At 45.1% G+C, this 25,964-nt stretch overlaps 1 protein-coding gene across 1 annotated transcript in view; it reads right to left on the bottom strand.

The window, feature by feature from the left end:
• LOC147640970 (osmosensing histidine protein kinase SLN1-like) overlaps window positions 1-25,964 on the bottom strand; it is a 72,785-nt gene that overhangs the window by 14,977 nt on the left and 31,844 nt on the right. The window lies entirely within an intron of this gene.

The following is a 25,964-nucleotide window of genomic DNA, read 5'->3' as shown; positions in this document are numbered from 1 at the left end:
CATGGAATGATGGTTTATGAACCTTTTCAAGTTACCAAGAAGATCAATAGTGTATGCTATTGGTTAGACCGTTCAAATCCCTGGAGGATATATAATGCCTTCCATGACAGTTTATGGAAACCATGTGCAAGGTTACCCCCCAGAGGAGCCTGTATTGAAGGATCCACTAGGAGTGGAAGAGTCAGAATAGATTGAGTTTCATCCTGTGAGAAAAAGAGGAAAGACAGAGGTTAGAAAGTTCCTCTTGGACTTCTGAAATTATTCTCTATTGGATGCGAAAGGTGAAAAGATACAGAGGAGAAGAGAGCTTGAGGTCTTGTAAGCACACACACTCACACACACCCTAGAAGAGAACACACAAGATGAGAGACTGAAAATTCTTCTTCTTCTTCCTACAACAAAAGAGGTCTACAAAGAAGATAAAGTGTCTAACACACATAATAGAGTATATACAAGCGGTCCATAATGTGAACACGCTAAGTGGAGTGGGTAGGTGTGGACTAGTCGGTGTCATCCAGCTATAGAATCTCTCACGAAGATATGTCGGTGCCAGCTACCAAACCTACCAGTGATGTAAATGTCGAACGGTCATGCAGGTGCCTCGTGAGTGTCAACTCATGTTGAGCTTGACATCTCAACACTCCCCCTTAAGCTCAACTCCAGCTAATAAACTCCAAGCATATCTCCAAATCTACAGAGCTTCTCAGCTTCCAAGGCCTTCGTGAAGATGTCAACGTCCTCATCCTGTGTACTGACGTAGGCCAAGTCGATGTCGCCTGTCAAGACTCTCTCCCTGATGAAGTGGTAATGTACGTCAATGTGTTTCGTCCGCGCATGGAAAACTAGGTTCTTGGCCAGTTGTATAATGCTAAGATTGTCACAATATATGACAACCTTTCTTCCCACATGCAACCCCAAATCAGCAAGTGGCTTGTGTAACCAAGCCACCTCACACGTTGCCACCGCAGCTCCTCTGTACTCTACCTCTGTACTTGACAAGGCAACTAAAAGCTGCTTCTTGCTACTCCATGTCACAGTAGAACTCCCCCAAGAAAACATGAATCCACTGGTAGATCTCCTGTCCGAGATGCTACCCGCCCAATCTGCATCTGTGTACCCATATAGCTCCAATGGTACACCTGCTGCATAAAACAATGCATAATCAACAGTAGCCCTCAAATACCGAAGTGTGTGTCGCACACTGTCAAGATGTGGTTTGCACGAAACTTGCATAAACTGACTCTCTAAGCCAACAGTGTAACTCAAATCTGGCCTGCTGATCGTAACATAGATCAAACTCCCGACAATCTTCCTGTACATAGTGAGATCCTCCAACACATAACCTGCAACCGCACTAAGCTTGCCATTTTGATCTAATGGTTCCGAGATTAACTTATAATCAGCCATCCCATACTTGGACATCATGTCCAATACATATTGTCTGTGTGACAACCAAATACCATCAGGTGTACGAATGACCTCAATTCCCAAAAACTAGCACAGATCTCCCAAATCCTTCATCTCAAACTTCCTTTTGAGAAGACTTTTCACATGCTCAATCTCATCCAAGTTGTCACCCCCAACAATAAGATCATCTACATAGATGGTGATGATCACAATACCCTTATCACTCTTGCGCACATACAAAGAGTGATCTGCATCTGCTATATGAAAATCAACAATGACAAGATACTCAGCAATCTTGTCATGTCATGCTCGTGGAGGTTACTTCAGCCCATATAAAGCCTTACGAAGCTTACATACATAATCTGGGTGACCAAAACCAAGTGGCTGATCCAGATACACTTCTTCTTGCAAGTCACCATGCAAGAACGCATTTTTTATATCCATCTGATGTAAAAACCAGCCTTTAGCTGCAGCCACCACAATCACAACTCTCACAGTTGCCATCTTTGCAACCGAGGCAAATGTCTCCTCATAATCAATCCCATGTGTCTGCGCATATCCTTTGGCTACCGATCTAGCCTTGTACCTGCTTATGCTACCATCACTGTTATGTTTCACTTTATACACCCACTTACAACTAATAGCTTTCTTGCCTTCAGACAATGCCTTAAGATAAAACACACATTTTTCTGCCTTTGGATCCAGCTTAGTATGCAACTCATCTGGCACATGCACTAATGTGATACATCCAAAAACTTTCAAGTGCGACAAATTAGGTTTCTTGCAAGTAAACTTCTTCTCTGGCGTTACATCATGTATGGCTGCAATAGAAGTCATGTTCATGATATAAACTATTGTAGACATAGCCTCAGCCCAATAGCTATGTGGCATATTCTTCTCTGCCATCAATGCTCATGCTATCTTTGCAATGTGCCTATTTTTCCGTTCAACAACTCCATTTTGCTGCGGAGTGTATCTACATGTAAATTGTCTCTGAATGCCATTCTTTCGCAAGAATTCAGAGAACTCATTGGAGAAGTATTCTTCCCCTTCATCTGACCTTAGACACTTCACATGCTTTCCTGTCTGTTTTTCAGCCATCACTTTGAAATTCTGAAAATGAGTGAACACATCACTCTTCTCCTTCATGAAATACACCCACACTTTCCTCGTGTGATCATTAATGAATGTTACATAGTACCTGTAGCCACTATGCCAATCAATTAATAAATTAATTGATTAAAAATATAAATAACCATACAAAAATCGTAACATTAAGATGCATCTGAATGCACAACATCTAGTACATTCCAGCTCACATTTCTTTTGTTTGCGTCACATACTTTCTGCATATCTTCAACCTTAAACTTAGGCAGCCCTGTCAAAATTTCTTTAGTCTGCATAGACTTCATTCTTTGCACATTTACATGCCCAAGTCTCTTATGCCAAATGTTTGTATCAAAACAACTCCTAAACCATTTGCAAACATTGCAACACTCACTTTAGACATATTTACATTCAATGTAAACATTATGTCCACTCTATTGCCTTTTGCAACCAACCTACACTTATCTTTAGAATCTTCTACATAACAACCATCAGGGTTAAATCGGACCTGCAAACCCTGCTCAATCATCTGGCCAACTGAAACCAGATTCTTTGTAATATTCGGAACCTGAAGTACATCTGCAAGGTACTTCATCTTACCATCCTGCATAGACAATTGCACATCTCCAACATGGACAATTGGATAAGCAGTGTCATCCCCAGTTTCAACAAAACCTGGTCTTTCAAGACTCTTCATTTCCTTGAACCACTCACCATGACTTGTCATGTGGTTCGAAGCACCTAAATCAATATACCATACATCATCCTTACATGCTGCTACATCATTTCCAGACACAGCATAAACTACATGTTGCATAACAAACCACCTCTAATTATCCTCATTATTTATGCTAGAGGATACATAGAACCACTCACCATGACTTGTCATGTGGTTCGAAGCACCTAAATCAATATACCATACATCATCCTTACATGCTGCTACATCATTTCCAGACACAGCATAAACTACATGTTGCATAACAAACCACCTCTAATTATCCTCATTATTTATGGTAGAGGATGCATAGTTATTTTGCTGCACTTTTCCATTTCGCATGTCACTCTGCTTCTTATAGCAATCTGTCTGCACATATCTAGACTTACCACAGTAAAAAAGGCCTCGTGTATCATTATGTTGCCTTTGTCAATTACCACGGCCTCTTTGACTCCCCTTGCCTCTTAACTGGCCTCTTCCACTTGTGTATTGTTGTTGTGAATCCTGGGACTATTGCTGCTGCTGACCATAATTCTGATTACCTGTTCGGCCGCCACCTTGGCCACGTCCACGACCTCTACCTCTACCTCTTCCTCTATCTGAACTTGTGTAGAAGGCCAGCTGCTCTGAACTGTTTTTGTTTTGTGAAGACTTTTGATCTTCACCCAAATTCTTCTCTTCAATGATCAGCATCGACACCAAATCTGTGAAGTTGGGAATGTTCTTCCAACTTTGAATAGACATCTTGAACGCCTTGTATTATGGCCCGAAACTACGTAGACTGTTGAAGGCCTGCTGCTCTGAACTGTTTTTGTTTTATGAAGCCTGTTGATCTCACCCAAATTCTTCTCTTTAATGATCAGCATTGACACCAAATCTGTGAAGTTAGGAATGTGCTCCCAACTTTGAAGACATCTTGAATGCCTTGTATTGTGGCCCGAGACCACGTAGACACACTTCCATTTTATCATCATCATCAACAGAAACACCAATTGATGCAAGAGATTCCACAATGCCCTTGATCTTCAAAGCATAATCATTCACAGACATATTTTTCTTCTCCACAATATGAAGCTCATTCTTCAACTGAATCTTCTGTGCCTTGGTGTTAGTTTCATACAGCTTCACCAAGGTGTCCCATGCCTCCTTAGGTGACTTGGCATCCTGTATATGCCCAATCATAGTGTCTTGTATGCTGATAGAAAGCCCTTGCTCCTTGATTCCAATCCTTGAACTCTTTTACATCTGCAGCAGTTGAATTAATCTCTGGTGCCTCCTCATGTTCACCTTCAATGCTGTCCCAGTAACCTTTTCCCATCAAGAGATTTGTCAATCTAAACCTCGAAGCATGGAAGTTGTTCTTGTCAAGCTTCTCTGCAACAATCTGGTTTATTCCATCATTCGACATCTTGTCTGCAATACAAATTTACCAAAAACAGCACTCTTGTTTGACCTGCACAAACTGTTGTATTCTCTGCAAAGCGGTACTATACTGCACCCAAACTGTCACAACCAGTGACCTCAATTTGCATACATATACCCAATGGCAACTTTGAGACCTCTTTACAGTACACACAATGTCTGCACAACCAATCGCCCTTCTTGCAGTTCCAAAAACAGAGTTCTGCAGAGAATCGAAGCTTACCCGCAATGCCCGTGAACGCCTGTAAAATGAAAAACTGAGATCCAAATGCGCCCGAAACGCATTCTCAGCCCGAAATTTTTGTCCAGCGGACGTTATAGTTGCCCTGTAGCTCTGCTCCCGCAAAGAAAGCTCCTCAAAATCGGAGTTCGTTTATCGATGCCTCTCGAAGAGCTCCCGACAAGGGTGTAATAGCCAACACAAAGAGGAAAGAGTAGATGAAGCTCTTACCCTCATACTGCTTCCTGTGCTTCTCTTGCTTGCCGCTCAACCCTTAGCATAAACCAAGCTGCTCTGATACCATGAAAAGATACAAGGGAGAAGAGAGCTTGAGCTCTTGCAAGCACACACACTCACACAAACCCTAGAAGACATCACACAAGGTGAGAGGCTGAAAATTCTTCTTCTTCTTCCCACAACAAAAGAGGTGATAAAGTGACTAACACACATAATAGAGTATATACAAGCGGTCCATAATGTGAACACGCTAAGTGGAGTGGTTAGGTATGGACTAGTCGATAAAGTCCAGCTGCAAAATCTCTGGCGAAGATATGTCGGTGCCAACTACCAAACCCACCAGTGATGTAAATGCCGAACGGTCATGCAGGCAGCTCATGTTGAGCTTGGCATCTCAACAAAAGGGATGCCAAAGGAGTACTTCTAGGATTTATCCTCGGGTGTTTTCTTGGACATGGAATCTTTCTTATAGCCTAATTGACCCACTTTTGGCTCTCCCTCTCTCTCTCTCATTTCTGTGTGTGAGCTTCTCTACCCTGCACCTAACCCTAATGTGCAGGTTTGTGTGTGTGAGTGTGTGAGTCCAACACCCAAAATTTGGTATCAGAGCTGGGAGCTGCCTGTGAATTTCTGCCACCGGAAAAACTGCTGCTGGCTGTGGAATTCCGTCGCCGAAATTCCGTCGAAAACTGCCGTTCCGTCCGTCACCGGGCTGCCTGCTTCCGTCCAGCCACCAGAAACGGGCGGCACTAGTGGGGAGCCCACCGCCGCCGCCCAGCTCGCGGGCGGCACCGCCCTCTGCACCCGGCGTCCCGGCACCGCCTCCGCCCAGGTGCGCCTCCCACCTTCCGTCCCAGAGGCGTCGACGTGGTCCGTTCCGGCCTGCAGGTACCCGCCTCGCCGTCCAACCTGCTTCCGTCGGCCGTTGCTGTTCCGTCCACGCGGCGTCCGTCTGCTCCGTCTTGACCCTCTCGCCGGTCCGTTCCGGCCGACCACTGCTCCCACACAAGAGCAGAAGAGATGGGACTGTAGAGATGCACAGGCCATGTCATTGATAGCCCTTTCAGTGAAAAGGACTATTATTCCGCACATTCGTTCATGCAAGACATCGAAGTTTGCATGGGACACATTAGAAGCAATGTATCAGGTACGCAACGAGGCAAGGGTTGCCTACTTGAAGAGGCAATTGGATCTTCTTTCTATGGATGAGGGTGACTCCATGGCAGATCATCTCACCAAAGTGAAAGATTTGCAAGAACAATTGCTCAACATTGATGAGGTTATCCCAGACAGATAGATGGTCACCAATACTCTTCATTCTTTACCGCCTTCCTACTTGGGCTTTCACACCTCTCTTAACCTCTCAATGAGAGGAGGTGGTGATCCCGTCACTTTTGAAGAGCTCGTGGGTTTACTCTTGCAGGAAGAGCAAACAAGAGCAAACTTATCGCGCAACCGTGGTGGAGAAAAGGCATTTACAGCCAAGGATAAGGGTAAAGCAAAGAGCTTTAGGCATGGGGGACAACAGTCTAGCAAGGTTGGTCATGGACAGCCCTCTTCTAGTGGTGAAAAGTCTGACAAAAGGGATGCAAACAAGCCCAAAAAGAAGGGCAAATGTCACTACTGCCATAAGCCTGGACACTACATCAGTGAATGTAGGAAGCGGATTGCAAAAGAGAAAAGGAAAGAAGCAGGCAATGCAACAGCAAACTCTTCTGATGACAAAGCACAGCAATCAGCTAATGTAATCCAAGAAGAGTACACTTTTTTGGTCACATGCACTAGTGACACACCAAGTGCTTCAGACACTGATGTGTCTTGCATTGCATCTGACAGACAGAATGCATCATGGTATTTTGATAGTGGTGCTTCGAGCCACATCACTTCATGCAAAGATGTATTTCAGCACTTGGTTTATGCTTCAAATGGCCGCACTGTATCATGTGCAGATCATACCACATATCCAGTAAAGGGAATTGGTAATGTCATACTTATTGCAGCCAATGGTGCCAATATATGTATGAAAAATGTATTGTATGTTCCAGGGATAAAGAAAAATCTGCTCTCCGTCTCAGCCATAAACGACCAAGGTTTAAAGGTTGAATTTGAAGACGGGAAGTGTTTGGTACAAGACCCATCAAAGGGTTATGAAATAGTCACTTCTAGAACACGATACAAAGGCTTGTATAAGCTGGACAGCTATGACAAGCGCACTTATGATGCAAATACAGTGGCTGCCCACACTCCTGCTATGCATGATGCAGAGCTATGGCATGCTCGTTTTGGGCATGTAAATTTTCAGAGTTTGATGCTTTTGCAGAAGCATCATATGGTTGATAATATGCCGCCTCTTGAGTCTCCACCAAGACATGTATGTGAGGGGTGTATTTTGGGAAAGATGCAACGAAAACCATTCCCCTAAGATGGAGCTGTTAGAGCTGAAAGTAAATTACAGCTCATACATAGTGATGTATGTGGTCCAATGCGGACACCATCCATAGGGGGGCATCTTTACTTCGTCACATTCATTGATGACTACTCCAGGTTTGCTTGGGCTTACCCTTTGAAAGCGAAAGCAGATGTGTTTACATGCTTTCCACACTTTGTAGCAATGGCTGAAAATATGTGTGCATGTAAAGTCCAAACACTCCGCTCAGATAGAGGTGGAGAATACATGTCAAATGCATTCAAAGATTATATGCTTCAAAAGGGCATCAAACACCAATGTACTATGCCTTATACACCGCAGCAGAATGGTGTAGCTGAAATGAAAAATAGATCTCTAATGGAGATGGCAAGATACATGGTAAAAGCACAAAAGTTGCCTCACAAATTTTGGATGGAAGCCATAATGTGTGCAACTCATGTGTTGAACAGGTGTCCAACAAAGGCTTTGAAAACCATAACACCATTTGAGGCTTGGTATAGCCGAAAGCCAACAGTGGATTATATGCGTACATTTGGGTGTTTGGCATATGCACATGTGCCAGAACAACTCCGAACAAAGCTAGATGACAAAGCAATTAAATGCATTTTTGTGGGCTACAGCAATGAGAGCAAAGGATACCATCTTTATAATCCAACTACACGAAGGATTTTTGTCAGTAGAGATGTGGTATTTGCTGAAAATTCAAAACAGCCCATGTACAGCTTGTATAAAAGCAATGATACAGGCATACAGGACATGTTTGATGGACTTTTACCCATTGCAATTAGGGGGGATTCAGATCAGCCAGCCATTCAGTCCCCTTCTATGGAAGAAGTGGAAGATCTTGTCAGGGAAGAGCAAACAGCCAAGTCAGTGCCAAGATGGTTGCTGAAAACTTTGCAAGAAAGCAAACTTGCAGCTCCACTCACAGGTAGAACAAGGGCTAGTTCCAGCCATGCTTTGAATGTACATCGTGGGGAGTCTGCATTCGCAATGGGTGGTCTCTTTGATTCAGAAGAACCTTCTTCTTATGAAGAAGCACATGAGAATGAGCATTGGTTGCAAGCTATGCAAGCTGAAATTTCTTCTATCATGAAGAACAATAGATGGGATCCTGTGGAATCGCCTAAAGGCAAGCATGTAATTGGAACAAAGTGGGTGTACAAAGTCAAGAGAAAGTCTGATGGTACTATTGACAGGTACAAAGCAAGACTTGTGGCTAAAGGCTACTCCCAGAAAAAGGGAATAGATTATGAAGAGACTTTTGCTCCTACTTCGAGAATGACCACAATAAGATCAGTGATTCCATTGGCTGCCCATAAAGGATGGAAAGTGCATCAATTGGACATCAAAACTGCTTTCTTAAATGGGGATTTACAGGAGGAAGTATATGTAAATCAGCCCATTGGTTTTGTAGCTCCTGAGGAACATAAAGTATGCAGGTTGCACAAAGCATTGTATGGGTTAAAGCAAACTCCAAGAGCTTGGTATGATAAGATACATGCTCATCTAACCAGCCAAGGTTATGAGAATAGTCCAGCTGAAAGCACATTGTATGTGAAGAAAACCGATGCCGATATTCTCATAGTCATCTTGTATGTAGATGACATGCTCATTACAGGTACAAGCAAAGCACAAATTTCAAATTTCAAAGCTGATTTGAAAGCTGAGTTTGATATGTCAGATTTGGGGCCTTTACACTACTATCTCGGCATTCAGTTTATGCATACAAATGATGGCATTGTTATGCAGCAAACTAAGTACATAAAAAGTTTGCTAAAAAGGTTTCACATGGATGAATGTAAGCCCATTTCTACTCCAGTAGAACCAGGTGTACGGCTTACTATGCATGATATTGGAGAGCCTTTTGAGGCCGGCATTTACAGCCAGGCAGTGGGATGCCTCATTTACTTGTGTAACACGAGGCCAGACATATCTTTTGGAGTGTCTTTGTTGAGCAAATTCATGCACAGCCCAAGCACAAAGCATTGGCAAGCAGTCAAACGCATTTTTCGTTATCTTAAGGGTACCCTGGATCTTGGTTTGTTCTATCCCAAGGGGGGCAGCTTGCAGCTTTATGCATACAGTGATTCAGATTGGGCTGGTGATTATGACACCAAGCAATCCACCAGTGGGAATTGTTTTTTTCTTGGCAGTTCATGCATATCTTGGTTGAGTAAAAAGCAACCCACTGTTGCTACATCTACTTGTGAGGCTGAGTACAGGGCAGTCTTTACAGCTACAGTAGATTGTGTATGGTTGAGGAGACTATTGGCTGATCTTCGTGAGTGTCAGTAGACACCCACCACCATTCTCACTGATAGCCAGAGTGCTATGGCCGTGGCACGAAATCCAGTATTTCATGCACGTACCAAGCACATTGAGATTCATTATCACTATGTCAGAGAGAGGCTACATGCAGGGGAGATCAGTTTATCTTATTGCCCTACACAGGATAATGTTGCAGATCTATTCACAAAGGCTTTACCTCGAGAAAAGTTTGAAGCTTTCCGCAAAGCTTTGGGCTTACTCTCATACAGAGAGTGATCTGCTACCTTGTACAGGTTCACACTTCCACTACAGGGGGGATTTGTAGGCATATGCTCACTTATGGTAGTGCTATGTGTGAACAGGGCTTAACCAAGGGCACTTTTTCCCATGTGGTTTTTCCCCTTGGACATCAAGTGTGAAAGGACACTCTAACATATAATATTTTATACTTCTATATTATATAGATGTGGCACACATGCAAGGCTAGACTTGCATTTTGTAGATACCACACTTTTGGCTCTCCCTCTCTCTCTCTCATTTCTGTGTGTGAGCTTCTCTACCCTGCACCTAACCCTAATGTGCAGGTTTGTGTGTGTGAGTGTGTGAGTCCAACACCCAACATTTTGGTCCTTCTCGTCTTTGTTGTTCTGAGTCCCCTTACCTTGGTTGGATGACTGTTGGGTAGATACCTGCTACTAGGGCTTAGGACTAGACTGTGCTTGCTTGGGCTTACCTCCGTTCAGCATCAGTTCTTGATTCTAAGCGAGGATCTGGGCACACATGCAAGGCTGGACTTGCAATTTGTGGATACCACACTTTTGGCTCTCCCTCTCTCTCTCTCATTTCTGTGTGTGAGCTTCTCTACCCTGCACCTAACCCTAATGTGCAGGTTTGTGTGTGTGAGTGTGTGAGTCCAACACCCAACATTTTGGTCCTTCTCGTCTTTGCTGTTCTGAGTCTCCTTACCTTGGTTGGATGACTGTTGGGTAGATACCTGCTTCTACTGGGGCTTAGGACTAGACCGTGCTTGCTTGGGCTTACCTCCGTTCAGCATCAGTTCTTGATTCTAAGCGAGGATCTGGGTGCCCGCGCATAAGTCTGAGGCTAAAAGTTTCTGACTCGGTACCTAATGTTTGTGTCTAAACCTCTAATGAACTGTTTCAACTTGTCTTCTTCATAAGTCTGAGGCTAAAAGTTTCTGACTGGGTACCTAATGTTTGTGTCTAAAACTCTAATGAATTGTTTCAACTTGTCTTCTTTTTATGCTGCCCGACTGGAGCATAGCTACTCCTAATGCTGTCGGTTGGCCTTAACGCTGTCCAAGGCTGTGAACAGCCTGGATTTACTAATAAGCCGGGGATCCTAATCAATTACAAAACTTGTAGATAAACATCGACGAATTCAATTTGACGGTGGACACTCTTAAAAGTGTCCACAAGGAGCGTAATGCATAGGAGGAGGCCATGTATGCGGAGCTCTACAAAGAGCTAGAGAAGATTGATAGACGAGTTGTCACCAATTGGCCGACCATTTGGTCCATCTCCAGTTTTTGCGTCTCGTTCACTTGAGGCCAGGCCGGTGTCTCGTGTGAAGAGGCCAGTATTTTGGCTGACATGGACGGGAGCCAGACTGGTGCTACCCGTGTGTTAGCAGGATGGTGTCGTATGGACGGGAGCCAGTGCCACCCGTGTATGACCTGGACTGTGTTCGACCCATGGGACTGTCACGCCATGGAAGAGCCAGTATTCGTGCCGTGTTTTGCCTATGGGACTGTCACACCATAGGGAGACTCGTGCCTGGAACTGTGTCTTACCTATGGGACTGTCACTCCATAGGAAGACCAGCAGGATGGTGTCGTATGGACGGGAGCCAGACCAATGCCACCCGTGTATGACCTGGACTGTGTTCGACCCATGGGACTGTCACGCCATGGAAGAGCCAGTATTCGTGCCGTGTTTTGCCTATGGGACTGTCACACCATAGGGAGACTCGTGCGTGGAACTATGTCTTACCTATGGGACTGTCACTCCATAGGAAGACCAGGTTTTTATGTTTTTTATGTCGTGCCAGTTTTGTGCCGACAGATATTTTGTACTTGTTCATTGAACGGGAGATATGTCCATGTTACTATTTGCACATGCACACATATTTTGCATGTTTGAAACTGTTTTCGCATGACATGTATTTGTGTGTTTGCCTGCTTGACGTGTTACTTACTAAGCGGGGACGCCTGCCAGTGAGTCGTGAAGTCTGCTCTCTGTATTCTGACAAGTTTTGGTGCATGTGAACAGGTGGTAAGTATGTCGCACTTGTTGTTTTAATGTTTTATATTCTAACCTTTTATTTTATAAGGTTAGGTGTTCACATTTATTTAAAAGTGGGCACCCCCTTTGGGCACCCACTTAGGGGCCAAGGTGGGGAGCCCCACTTTAAGTGAGTGTGGGGGTGGGCATGGTCACCTACCCACACTAGTCCCCCCACATGCATGCGTGGAATTCACTAGAGTAAACTCCACATTAATTTTATTAAAAAAAGCTCCCTTCTTCAAGCGTGATCATCATCCGCTTCGTGGAAACCAGCTGCCGGCTATCATCCAAGCTGCGCATGTTTTTTTCCACTAGCTATTACCTACGCTGTTGTTGGCTGCACCTGCACTCTACAGGCGGCTGTACTTCCAGCCAGCACTGACTGCAGGCGGCTACTTCCACAGGCGACAGTACACCAGCAGGAGGCGCTGCCCTCTCCACTGCGTGAGCTCTCCTGCAGACTGCACGATTTCAACAGCAAACTACCCTTTCATCTCCCTTCCTACAGGCGGCTACTTCCGGGCGACAGTACCTGCAGGCTGCCTCTTCTCTACCGGCTGCACCTCTCCAAGCTGCACATGCCCCTACAGGCAGCTATGGCTGTGCGCTTGTGCTCCAGCCAGTGGAACACTACCCTCAGGCGACTTTCCTTGAGCTCCTCCACACTGCAACCAGGCATCTCCTCCCTTGCAAGTGGATGCTTCTTCTCTCACAGCAAGCAGCTGTGGTTTCTTGCAGTGGTACTTGCCTTGGTGGTTCACCACGAGGAGACTGAGTCTTCATCAAGGGGACTTCGCATCTCCTGGGTGGCTTCATCATTCCACGAGTATTGGTTTTCTATCAACCATCTACAAGTAAGTGAATTTCAGATTTAAGTAAAGTATTTTATGTTTAAATCTGATAAGGGATTCATCCTGCTCGGCCAACACCCGTTCGGTGCCGGGTTGTCCAAGCTCTATTGGAGAACCTCGGTCCAAAGGTGCTGAGATCGGGAGAGCCAGGTGTTAGTACGAGAGCGCCTGTTGTGCGTGGTCTCGGAACACCAGTGAGGCGCTCTCTGCGGAGTCCAGTGAAAGCACAGGACCGTAGAGATTGGACCACACTAGTGGTCGTACTGCTTCGAGCTTCTACATCGAAATTCGACTTCGAGCCTATTTGTTTGGTACTGTTTTCATATGTACATGGACATTATCTGGTTCTTGGAACCCATGGAGCATTGTATTCATTAAATACTCCCAATAAATATATCATATATTGAGGGGGGGGGGGGGGGGGGGTCGGCCGGTTCCGGCCCCAGTGCTGGTGTCCATCTTTCCATTTCATTTCATTTAAATTTCAAGTTGTATTAAGTTGTCCATTTCAAATTTGTGGTTTTAAAGTTGTGCTATTAAGCGTGTGGGTGTCCAACGGAGTCTTTCCCACTTGACGGGATCGGTTTCATTGGTATCAGAGCACGGTTGTTTCCCTCTTCCTAGTGGGGAAACGAACCTGTGTACTAGACATCCCGCTTTTAGCAAACTTAAAACACAATGGACAGCCAAGGCAACCCTTTGGAAGTGCCAAATTCGAGAGGTCCATCTAGTACCTCTCGTGGGTCTGATGCCCTGCGAGGTAGACACAAGCCCCTTGAAAGGGTTATTGATAGTGAATCCAAGGGTCAACTGTCTCTAGGAAAGACAGTTATGCTTGAACAAGAGCCTGATGCTATAAGGGCTGAAATGGAACATATGAGAAAACTTTTGCAGGCTCAAGAGCAAGAGTTAAAGTTTTTGCATGAAGATCCCCATCTGCAAAGTGCTATTGAAGCCAGGAAGACTGATGCTATGGTTGATGTAACTTTTGAATCAATGGCTCGTGAAGTGGGCAAGAAACCAAGGGAGTTGGCACTTGCCTATCTCCTTCGCAAAGGTGATATCAAAGAGGGGGATGACGGAGAGCTGAAATTCAGAAATCCACCTCGTTTGAAGCATGGAGATCCCGCATCCCAGAGGCTGAAATCTTTTATGCAAAAGGAAGAGGTGACTGTCACCTCTCGACATGCATCTTCTCCCCAAGGCACTAAGCCTGACAGATATATGTATGCCAGTGCTCATGGAGGGCATGAAAGTCACATGCATGCAAGACATGTATTTCATGGTGACAGGTCTACTTTCAGAAAAATTTTGCCTTCTGAGTTGTCTCATGGAGAGACCATGCCATATGCAGGTAAGTCACATGCATCTGAGTTTCGAGTTCGTGGAGCACATGCCACCGTGCCCCATGAAGCTTCTATGACGGCCCATGGAGCCCATGCAGACAGGGCTGCCCCGTTGGATAAGGGGAAAAGAAAAAGAGAAGACCATGAGCCTCATGCCAGGAAGCTCAAGGAATTCAAAGCAGGTGATAAATCTGTCAAATTTGATGTCTTTCATGGTGAACATGATGCTTCTAAGGTGTTAGCATTTGTGGCACAGTTCGACATTGCTTTTAGCGATGAGGATTTCACAGAAAAGTCAAAGGTGCGCCATGCTAGCATGTTTTTGAAAGGGACTGCTGCTCATTGGTGGATCACTGAAAAGATCACCAAGGATCCCATTTCTACTTGGAAGAAATTCAAGGATAGATTTTATGCTCAGTTCTTGCCACCCAATGCAGAGCAAACTCTCACTCAAAAGTGGGACAGGTTGGAGCAAAAAGATAATGAGAGTGTGCAACAGTATGTTAACAAATTCTGGAAAGTGTTGCTGGAAGTGACTCCCTTCATGCAAATCACAGAGGATGAAAGAAAGAGGAAGTTTCGTTCTGGACTGCAACCAGCATATAGATCGGGTATTGAATTGCACCCGAAACATACGTTGCAACAACTCACAGCTTCTGCCCTTGCTACGAAGCAATTGGTGCTCAAGATCAAGCAGGATCAAGGAGGTTCCAAGGGAAAGGACAAGGCTGTCCCAAATCAGCAAAAGGGTGGACAGCCACCTAAAAAGAACTTCGGGAGCCTTACAAGGGTGGTAAAGCTGAAAATAACACATCTAAAGAATAGGGCCCAAGAAAGAACAAATTCGGATTAACCCCGGAGCAACGAGAGCAATATGCCAAGGATGGAAAATGCTTTTCTTGTGGTAGCAAAGACCACATGTTTCGGCAATGCCCAGATTGCAAATCAAAGCACGAGGACAAGCACACCAAAGCTAATGTACATGCAGTTCCTAGTTCCTGATGTGCAAGGAAATACAGGTCATGATGCAAAAGAGCGTATGGTTTGCAAGGCTTGGGGGCAAACAAATCAAGGATCAGCCCGCACTCTTCATGTTTGATGACTGTGCAACTGACAATGTCATCTCTATGCAAATGGCAGCTGCATTGGGTATTGAGGTTGAAAACATGGGACCTCAAATTGAAGCCGAAGCTGCATTTATTGGTAAAGAGGTGCAGGTTACCCCTTTGATAGGGAAGTTGCGCATCCATATCCAGGGCTACCTTGATAATGAGCATTTCTTAGTTGCTCCACTGAATGGATGTGATGTATTGTTGGGCAAGCCGTGGCACCATAGGCTTGAGCCCCGCAAAGACTACAAGTCCAATATGATTTCTTTTATGCATAAAGGCCGCATGCATTTTATTGATGCTGGCAAAGAAGGGGATTCCATCCCAGTTGTATCACATATCCAAATTAATAAAGCAATGAAAAAGAGTCTTTCAGCGTACTTGGTTTTTGTGCGTGATAGTCTTGTGCCAAATCATCAAAATGTGGATGCCATGTCTAATGATAGGCTGAATTTTCTTAATGCATTCAACGACTGTTTTGCTCACTCATTGCCAGGTGAATTACCTCCCCAAAGGCCCGAAGATCACTGTATAGATCTTATGCCAGGTAGTTCTCCACCTAACAAACCCGCATACCGAGTGAGTGCTGCACAACAAGAAGAAATCATGAAGCAGATAAACGAGCTTTTAGAGAAAGGTTTGGTTCAGCCCAGTTCCTCACCTTACTGCTCTCCTGTGCTTCTTGTTCAAAAGAAGGACGGATCATTCCGTATGTGTGTGGACTATAGAGCTTTGAACAAGCTTACCATCAAGAACAGATTCCCAATTCCACGTATTGATGATATCTTGGATAAGCTTGATGGTTCGGCTTGCTTTAGCAGACTTGATTTGAAGAGTGGTTATCACCAGATACGCGTGGTCCCACAAGATGTCCATAAGACTGCATTCAGGACAGCCTTCGGATTATATGAATTCTTGGTAATGCCTTTTGGTCTCACCAATGCTCCTGCTACTTTTAATCGTATGATGGATAGGATATTCCGACCCCATCGCAAGTTTACAGGAGTCTTCTTTGATGATATCTTGGTTTTCTCCAAGAATGAGCAGGAACGCAGAACTCATTTGGTCACAGTGTTCGAAGAGTTGCAGAAGCATAAACTTTTCGTCAATGCCAAGAAAAGTGAGTTTTTCCTTTCAAAGATTCATTATCTGGGTCATATTGTATCCAAAGATGGAGTTACAATGGATCCTGCAAAGATCGAGACTATTCGGAATTGGCCCGAATCGCAAAACATACATCAAGTACGTAGTTTTCTGGGATTATGTTCGTACTATAGGCGTTTCATAAGGCATTTTGCTATGATTGCCACTCCTCTACATGATCTCACGAAGAAGAAAACTGCTTTCAAATGGACTTCAAAGGAACAGGATGCTTTCTTGCAGCTCAAGCATGCGATCATATGTGGTCCAGTATTGATTGTTTCTGACTTGCACAAGTCATTCGTGGTTGAATGTGATGCTTGTGGTGATTGCATAGGAGTCCTAAATCAACAAGAACATGCAGTTGCATACGAGAGCCGTCGTTTGCATGATGCTGAGCTTCATATGGATATCTATGAGAAAGAGCTCTTGGCTGTAATTCACGCCTTAAAGATTTGGAAACATTACCTTCTTGGGGCTGAATTTGTAGTCAACACAGATCATCAAAGCTTGAGATACTTTCTATCTCAAACCAAGCTTTCAGAGAAGCAGATGAGAATGGCAAACTTTCTTTCCATGTTTCATTTTCAGATTGTGCATACTCCAGGAAAGAAAAATGTGGTGGCCGATGCACTATCTAGGAGGCCTTATGTTGCTGCAGTCTCAGTGGCCTCTCATGGAGACTTATCTGCTATGAGAGATTTGTATCATTTGGATGCTGATTTTTGCCATATATGGACTGATTTGATGGCTGGTCATTCACATGCCTCTTATGTTATCAACGAGGGTTATCTCATGAAGGATAACTGCCTATGTGTGGTGAAGGATTTGCATCCAAAGGTTATGGACGAATGTCACGCTCCACCTTATGCTGGTCATAGAGGTATTATGCCTACTACTCGCATGATTCAGAGGTATTTCTTTTGGCCAAGCATGATTCAGAGGTGTTTCTTTTGGCCAAGCATGCGTAAAGACATTGAGGCTTATGTGCGTGCATATATTACTTGCCAAAAGGTGAAATTTGACAGGCAAAAGCCTCCAGGTTTGCTCAGCCATTGCATATTCCCTCGCAACCTTGGGAAAGTATCACGATGGATTTTATTATGGATTTGCCTAGATCCCAGCATGGGAATGATGCTATTTGGACTATTGTGGACAGGTTTAGCAAGCAAGCTCATTTCTTGCCCGTCAAGAAAACCATTAAAGCTGATCATATGGTAAAGCTTTTTCTTGCTAATATTTTCAAGCATCATGGTATGCCTAAATCCATTGTTGGGGATAGAGATCCCAGGACTACAAGCCTATTTTGGAGGGCTTTGTTTGATAATACGGGTACTAAACTTGAGTTTTCATCAGCTTATCATCCCCAAACGGATGGCCAAAGTGAAGCTGCAAATTCAGCCGTGTTGGATTTATTGAAATGTTATGTGGCAGATCAAAAGAGTGCATGGGAGAAGTATCTTCCACTTGTTGAGCTTGCCTACAACAATACGATCCATGCTTCCACAGGAAAGGCTCCGTTTGAGATTATTTATGGCAGAGTGGTCTTGCCACCTATCCTTCGAACAAAGGATGAGATATTTGCAGCTGATGAATATGTTCGTGACTTGGATGTTGTCTTTGGTCAGGTGCGGACAGCCATAGCAAGATCTCAGAATAAGCATAAAATGGTTGCTGACAAGCATAGAATGGACATGGAAGTCAAAGAAGGTGATTGGGTATTGCTGAAATTTGAGAAGGCTAGGCTTCGGAAGAGGCCAGGACGAGAAGGATCATATCCTAAGCTTTCTCCTCGCTATTATGGACCCTTCAAGGTGATTCACAAGATCAATAAAGTGTCCTACAGGCTTGGTTTACCTAGTCATTGGAAGATTCACAATGCTTTTCATGTGAGTCTATTTCGGAAATATGTGGGGCCAGATCCTGATGAGCCTGTCACAGAAGATCCGCCAGAGATTGAAGAGCTTGAGGAGATCCTCCAGCCAGAACAGATTGTTTTTCACAAGGAGAGAAAGCTACCTGCAGGAAAGCTTTCCAGGAGATACCTTGTGAAGTTTAAGAATTATTTGCCTATTGATGCCAAGTGGGTAAATGAGGATTATTTTGCAGATTATCCGAAATTGTTGCAGGCATATCTTGAGGCTTTTCAGTTGAGGTCAACTCTTTAGAAGCCCGGGGGGATGTCACATATTGGCCAACCATTTGGTCCATCTCCAGTTTTTGCGTCTCGTTCACTTGAGGCCAGGCCAGTGTCTCATGTGAAGAGGCCAGTATTTTTGCTGACATGGACGGGAGCCAGACTGGTGCTACCCGTGTGTTAGCAGGATGGTGTCGTATGGACGGGAGCCAGACCAATGCCACCCATGTATGACCTGGACTGTGTTCGACCCATGGGACTGTCACGCCATGGAAGAGCCAGTATTCGTGCCGTGTTTTGCCTATGGGACTGTCACACCATAGGGAGACTCGTGCCTGGAACTGTGTCTTACCTATGGGACTGTCACTCCATAGGAAGACCAAGTTTTTATGTTTTTTATGTCGTGCCAGTTTTGTGCCGACAGATATTTTGTACTTGTTCCATGAACGGGAGATATGTCCATGTTACTATTTGCACATGCACACATATTTTGCATGTTTGAAACTGTTTTTGCATGACATGTATTTGTGTGTTTGCCTGCTTGACGTGTTACTTACTGAGCGGGGACGCCTACCACTGAGTCGTGAAGTCTGCTCTCTGTATTCTGACAAGTTTTGGTGCATGTGAACAGGTGGTAAGTATGTCGCACTTGTTGTTTTAATGTTTTATATTCTAACCTTTTATTTTATAAGGTTAGGTGTTCACATTTATTTAAAAGTGGGCACCCACTTAGGGGCCAAGGTGGGGAGCCCCACTTTAAGTGAGTGTGGGGGTGGGCATGGTCACCTACCCACACTAGTCCCCCCACATGCATGCGTGGAATTCACTAGAGTAAACTCCACATTAATTTTATTAAAAAAAGCTCCCTTCTTCAAGCGTGATCATCATCCGCTTCGTGGAAACCAGCTGCCGGCTATCATCCAAGCTGCGCATGTTTTTTTCCACTAGCTATTACCTACGCTGCTGTTGGCTGCGCCTGCACTACTACAGGCGGCTGTACTTCCAGCCAGCACTGACTGCAGGCGGCTACTTCCACAGGCGACAGTACACCAGCAGGAGGCGCTGCCCTCTCCACTGCATGAGCTCTCCTGTAGACTGCACGATTTCAACAGCAAACTACCCTTTCATCTCCCTTCCTACAGGCGGCTACTTCCAGGCGACAGTACCTGCAGGCTGCCTCTTCTCTACCGGCTGCACCTCTCCAAGCTGCACATGCCCCTACAGGCGGCTATGGCTGTGCGCTTGTGCTCCAGCCAGTAGAACACTACCCTCAGGCGACTTTGCTTGAGCTCCTCCACACTGCAACCAGGCATCTCCTCCCTTGCAAGTGGATGCTTCTGGCTGTGGTTTCTTGCGGTGGTACTTGCCTTGGTGGTTCACCACGAGGCGACTGAGTCTTCATCAAGGGGACTTCGCATCTCTTGGGTGGCTTCATCATTCCACGAGTATTGGTTTTCTATCAACCATCTACAAGTAAGTGAATTTCAGATTTAAGTAAAGTATTTTATGTTTAAATCTGATAAGGGATTCATCCTGCTCGGCCAACACCCGTTCGGTGCCGGGTTGTCCAAGCTCTATTGGAGAACCTCGGTCCAAAGGTGCTGAGATCAGGAGAGCCAGGCGTTAGTACGAGAGCGCCTGTTGTGCATGGTCTCGGAACACCAGTGAGGCGCTCTCCACGGAGTCCAGTGAAAGCACAGGACCGTAGAGATTGGACCACACTAGTGGTCGTACTGCTTCGAGCTTCTACATCGAAATTCGACTTCGAGCCTATTTGTTTGGTACTGTTTTCATATGTACATGGACATTATCTGGTTCTTGGAACCCATGGAGCATTGTATTCATTAAATACTCCCAATAAATATATCATATATTGAGGGGGGGGTCGGCCCGTTCCGGCCCCAGTGCTGGTGTCCATCTTTCCATTTCATTTCATTTAAATTTCAAGTTGTATTAAGTTGTCCATTTCAAATTTGTGGTTTTAAAGTTGTGCTATTAAGCGTGTGGGTGTCCAACGGAGTCTTTCCCACTTGACGGGATCGGTTTCACGAGTCTCTCGCACTCGTCGTGGCCGCAGAACTAGAAGGGGAGTACAAGTTCGGCCCATTCTTACTTTTGGCTCCCAAGGCTTTGATTGCCCAATTGCTACCTATGTCAGACGCGGCTCCATGAGTCGGAGCTCTGCCCCCGCAGTAGTTAGAGTTGAGGATGCTTCCATTGCGGGGTCTTCTTCAATAGTTCATGATGATATCAAGGAGCCCGAATATGATGATGAGGGCTACGTTCTTAGCGATGGCGATTTTGGTGGAAGCACTAAGGTGTCCTCCTCTTGCGAGGATATTGAAGAGCCTAGCGACAGCTCCGACATAGATGGTGACATAGGCTTTTAACCTCTATAGTCCTCTATAGGCTTTTTGCATTTTTGTACTCACATTTTTGTACTTGCCCATGCGGCATGCCAAGTTTTGCAGCTTTTTATATATTCACGACTCTTTGACATGTCACATGTACATTTGTCTACTTTCATTTTCAATGCAAGTTGCAAGTTTGTAACATTCTAAATTTTTATGTTTTGGGTAAGTTGTAACTTATAACTTCTCTAAGTTTTGCATCTATATTTATATTTTTAAGTATTTTTTAAATGGACCGTATCTCCACTGTATTTTTTCAAAATTTAGCGGTGCGTTCTGACACCATATTTGAACGTACCGTACCGTACCGAATCGAACTTTTTGTACCTGACAACTATGATTCCAACACAACGTGAGACATTTCTTGACCCAACCTTTGATTTTTGGCCAACATATCAAATGGACTTCATTTATCCAAAATTTCCAACACATGATCGAATATCAAGCAGTGAAGGAAAACGTCGTGGCAGATGCTTTAGGTACACGTCCGAGTGTCCAAAACATCTCTATGATAGAAAGTGAACCTTTGAGTCCTATAAGAGAGTCTTATAAGCAAGACCCTAACTTCTGTACAGTTTGGATCAAGCTTAAAGATAATGATTAAAACCCCATTAGTGATTACTCGTGTCATGATGATTCCACAAGAGATTGTGTCACGCAACCTTTCAAACAATGTCTTGATGGAAATGCATCAACCGCCATACATGGGTCATAGAGGTGTTTCTGCTACCTTGCAATTAGTCTCAAGATTTGTCGCTGAATGTTCTACTTGTCAAAAAAATCAAAAGCTACAAAGGTAAGACGCAAGAACTTCTCACACCTCTATCAATTTCTAATGATACTTGGAAACAGATATCTATGGAGTTCATTACGAGTTTGCCTACTACATCCGGTTGCAACAAATATATCAAACAAATCTTTGTGCATCATAGTTTACCGAAAGCCATTGTTTTAGACAAAGACTCTAAGTTCTGCAGTAATTTTTTTCTCCAACTTAGGCACTAAGTTAGGCTTTTCCACGTCTTTCCATCCAAAAACGAATGGACACAGTGAAGTTACTAACAGAACTACCTTGGATCTACTTAGACCCTACGTTGCCCAACAACCTAGTTCGTGGGATAAATACATTCATCTTCTCCAATTTGCATACAAAAATACCCCTCATTCAACTACTGGTCATGTACCTTTCGAGATTGTGTATGAGGAGCCATGTATTTTCTTTTGATTTATTCATTGGTAGACATACGAGGAGCTCTGGAAAGCCACAATGGTGGTCCATATGCAATGATTCACATATAGTTGGAGCTAGTTGGAGCTTTGATCGGGAGTATTCTCTAGAAGAGGCCATCTTGCTAGATGTTGTACAAAAGGATGCTCTACACAAGAGAAAGCATGTCACCAGCTGGTGGATTCCACGACGCCCAAATATTCATTGCGCTCTGCAACACCGTTTTGTTGCTGAGAATGAACAACTATCAAATCTCTCTTGATCTCGTGCTCCTTGCAGTAGGCATTGAAGTCACTTGATGTGAATTCTCCTCCTCAATCTGTTCGGAACTTCTTCAGCCTCTTTCCTGTCTCATTCTCTACCAAGTTATGCCACCACTATCCCAGACCTTTGCATCTCTTCCAAGGCTACAAAGCTCAAGTGCCCAAATCTCTCATGTCATAGTGTCACTAGCCTGGACATTTTCCAGTATGAAAGGGGTCTGGTGGACTCCAGGATGTCTGAATATTTGGAAAGTACAAGCTTTGGGAATGGGGGATTATCCTAGAATACAAAGGACCACACTCCTAAAATTTAGGAGAGTTGCTATTTTTGGCCCGACTCCGATGGAAATTCTGTTCGCGTCATTACATCTGGAATTGAGCAGATACCAAGAGTTGGCAAAGTGCCTATGACAGAATGTCTACCAGTTGGGATATTTTTAGAGATAAAGTTTATGGAAGGACCCATCTCTTAGATTGGGACATGTGGCAAGAAAGTGGACCAAAGTGAGACAAGTGGCCTGACACTTGTTAGAAAGTGGATCAAAGTGAGACAAGTGGCCTCACACTTGTCACTTCAGCTATTGTGTGGCTCTCCAGAGGCCACTTGTCACTTCAGCTATTGTGTGGCTCTCCACTTGTCATTGTAGCCTTCTCTTGCCATTTTAGCTCATGGGAGGCCCAAATCTATAAATTGGAGCCCTCTCTCTTCATTAATAGAGGCTCTCTTGCTACACACTAGCCTCTGCCACCGTTTTACAGGCTGCCCTAATGATGGCTACTCTCTTTCTCTCTCACTTGAAGGCTGCCCATGAAGAATACCGGCTGTTGGGGACTGTTTTGGAGGCTCCATCGCCAAGAAATACTGAAGGCAAGGGTATTTAATTATTTATTATGATTTCTAGCCATTGTACTGTTAGAAGTAATCTCCTGTCTAGAATTATACACCAAGGCCTTTGTTGTGGGTGTGCCCGCAACAAAGGCCTTTGTTGTGGGTGTGCCCGCCCGTATGAGGTGTTTTATCATTTTTCCTCACTCCCCGCATTTTTCCCCTATTTTTCCTATTTTTTCTGTGGCTTGGGAGGCAGTTCTGTGTTGGCAGGAGCACTGAGTAGCTGGCCGACTGACCCAGCAACAGTCGTGGACCCCTGTGTTGCTGGCCGACTGGGCATATACAGTCGTGGGCCTCATCTGAGCTGGCCGACTGTTGATGCAGTCGTGGAGGCCTCTTCAGCAGGCCGACTGCCTATCTGGGGGCATATAAATAGGCCCCCAGCCCCCATACCACACTTGTATCATATTCGGGATCTTCTTGTGTATATCAGAGCAGAGTTACACGCCTACATCTCTCTCTCTCTCTTGTGCTGTTTTTCTGCCTGTGTTTTTGCTCTTGTGTTCCCAGATCTGGTCATCATCTCCGCTGCGTATTCTGACATGGTATCAGAGCCTTAGGCTCTAGATAGGTCTTGGGATTTGTGTGAGCGAAGAGGGGACTGTTTTGTGGCTCATTGGTGGACTGTTTTGGACTGTTCGGGAAGAGGAGAAGCAAGAGGAAGGCGGGCTGATTTGCTGGACAGCCACTTGCAGGTTTTAGTTCTTCTTTGTTCCCACCCACCCACCCTTGTCAGAGTACATCCCCGCGATGGCAAATCTGTTTGAGATGGCCGAGAGACATGTGAAGATCCCGACGCTCCCCACGTTCCCGGTGGACCGTCAGTTGGACGAGAGCAACTACGGCATATGGAGTCAGTGTCCCAAGCGGAAGACCGAGAAGGGTGAAGATTCCTCAGCAACAATCAGGAAGACTCCGGCTTTTGTGCACCTGGAGGTGATGGACACCGATGTTTCATTTTCTTCAGGCAGGGAGGAGATTGGAGGACTCTCCGCAACGGATACTCGGGAGTGGATTCTCGATAGTGGTGCTTCTAGGCACATGACTCCTTCCTGTTCCGGTTTACAGGATCTCTGCAAGCTTTCTGGTCATATTCTTACTGGGGATACATCCACTATCCCAGTTCACAGTGAGGGCAGGATGGAGATAGTTCCCGATGGTGGCAGAGGGGGGAAGCATTCCTCCCAGGTGTCGTATGTTCCGGCACTTGGTTTTCATCTGTTGTCAGTGCATCAGGTTTGCAAGACTGGCGTACGGGTGGAGTTTGATGAGCTGTTGCTCTCCGGGATAAAGCAACAGGCCAGGTGGTTTGGGAAGGCGGAGTGGAGAATGGAGTTTACAGGCTTTCAGCACTCTCTCTCCCACGTCCTCAGGTTTGTGATGAGTGGCAGTCTGGTAATGGCCACTCAAGTGTGGATACGCTGCAGGTACAGGCTTTCCGGGACCAGGTGGTGGATAGCTTGCCTGTAGATGGCAGCAGTTCGCAGGAACTTTCCAGTACTGATGTTGGTAGTTCTTGTGTTCGTCAGTCAGAGGAAGCTGAACAGGTCACTTATGCTCTGAAGTCTCGTAGTGTTCGGGATATAGAATCTCCAGTAGATAAGGATGTTCTTTCCACGGGGACCTTTCGGAAAGCCAGGCAGGTGGCGGGTGCTTACTTGCAGAAGGAGGTGGTTTCTCCAGGCTTTGTGGTTCCGGATTCAGAGGGGGTGGTTGACAGGTTTCAGAAGGCCTTGCGTGGTCTTCAGGAGGTTTCCAGGACGACTTGTTTGTGCACCGTAACAGGTGTTGATCCTTGTGAGCAGTGTGATGTCTCTGTGACTCAGAAGCTGTATGGTTCATTGATCTGGTTGATGGACACCAGATTGGACGAGAGCTTCCTGATGAGGCAGTTGAGCTCATGGTTGCAGATGTCTCTTTGGCAGGCAGGATTGCGTTTCTTGTGGTTTCTGCGGCATGCGAAGGATCAAGGACTCTTGTACACAGGAGGGGTGTCACCAATTGGCCGACCATTTGGTCCATTCCTAGTTTTTGCGTCTCGTTCACTTGAGGCCAGGCCGGTGTCTCATGTGAAGAGGCCAGTATTTTGCTGACATGGACGGGAGCCAGACTGGTGCCACCCGTGTGTTAGCAGGATGGTGTCGTATGGACGGGAGCCAGATCAGTGCCACCCGTGTATGACCTGGACTGTGCTCGATCCATGGGACTGTCACGCCATGGAAGAGCCAGTATTCGTGCCGTGTTTTGCCTATGGGACTGTCACACCATAGGGAAACTCGTGCCTGGAACTATGTCTTACCTATGGGACTGTCACTCCATAGGAAGACCAGGTTTTTATGTTTTATGTCGTGCCAGTTCTGTGCCGACAGATATTTTGTACATGTTCCATGAACGGGAGATATGTCCATGTTACTATTTGCACATGCACACATGATTTGCATGCTTGAAACTGTTTTCGCATGAGATGTATTTGTGTG

The sequence above is a fragment of the Cibotium barometz genome, chromosome 2, assembly GCF_041138505.1.
Source record: "Cibotium barometz isolate CiBa-2024 chromosome 2, ASM4113850v1, whole genome shotgun sequence".
Classification (NCBI taxonomy): Eukaryota; Viridiplantae; Streptophyta; class Polypodiopsida; order Cyatheales; family Cibotiaceae; genus Cibotium; species Cibotium barometz.
Note: the sequence above shows the minus strand (reverse complement) of the source record. Positions and strands in the feature narration are given on the sequence as shown.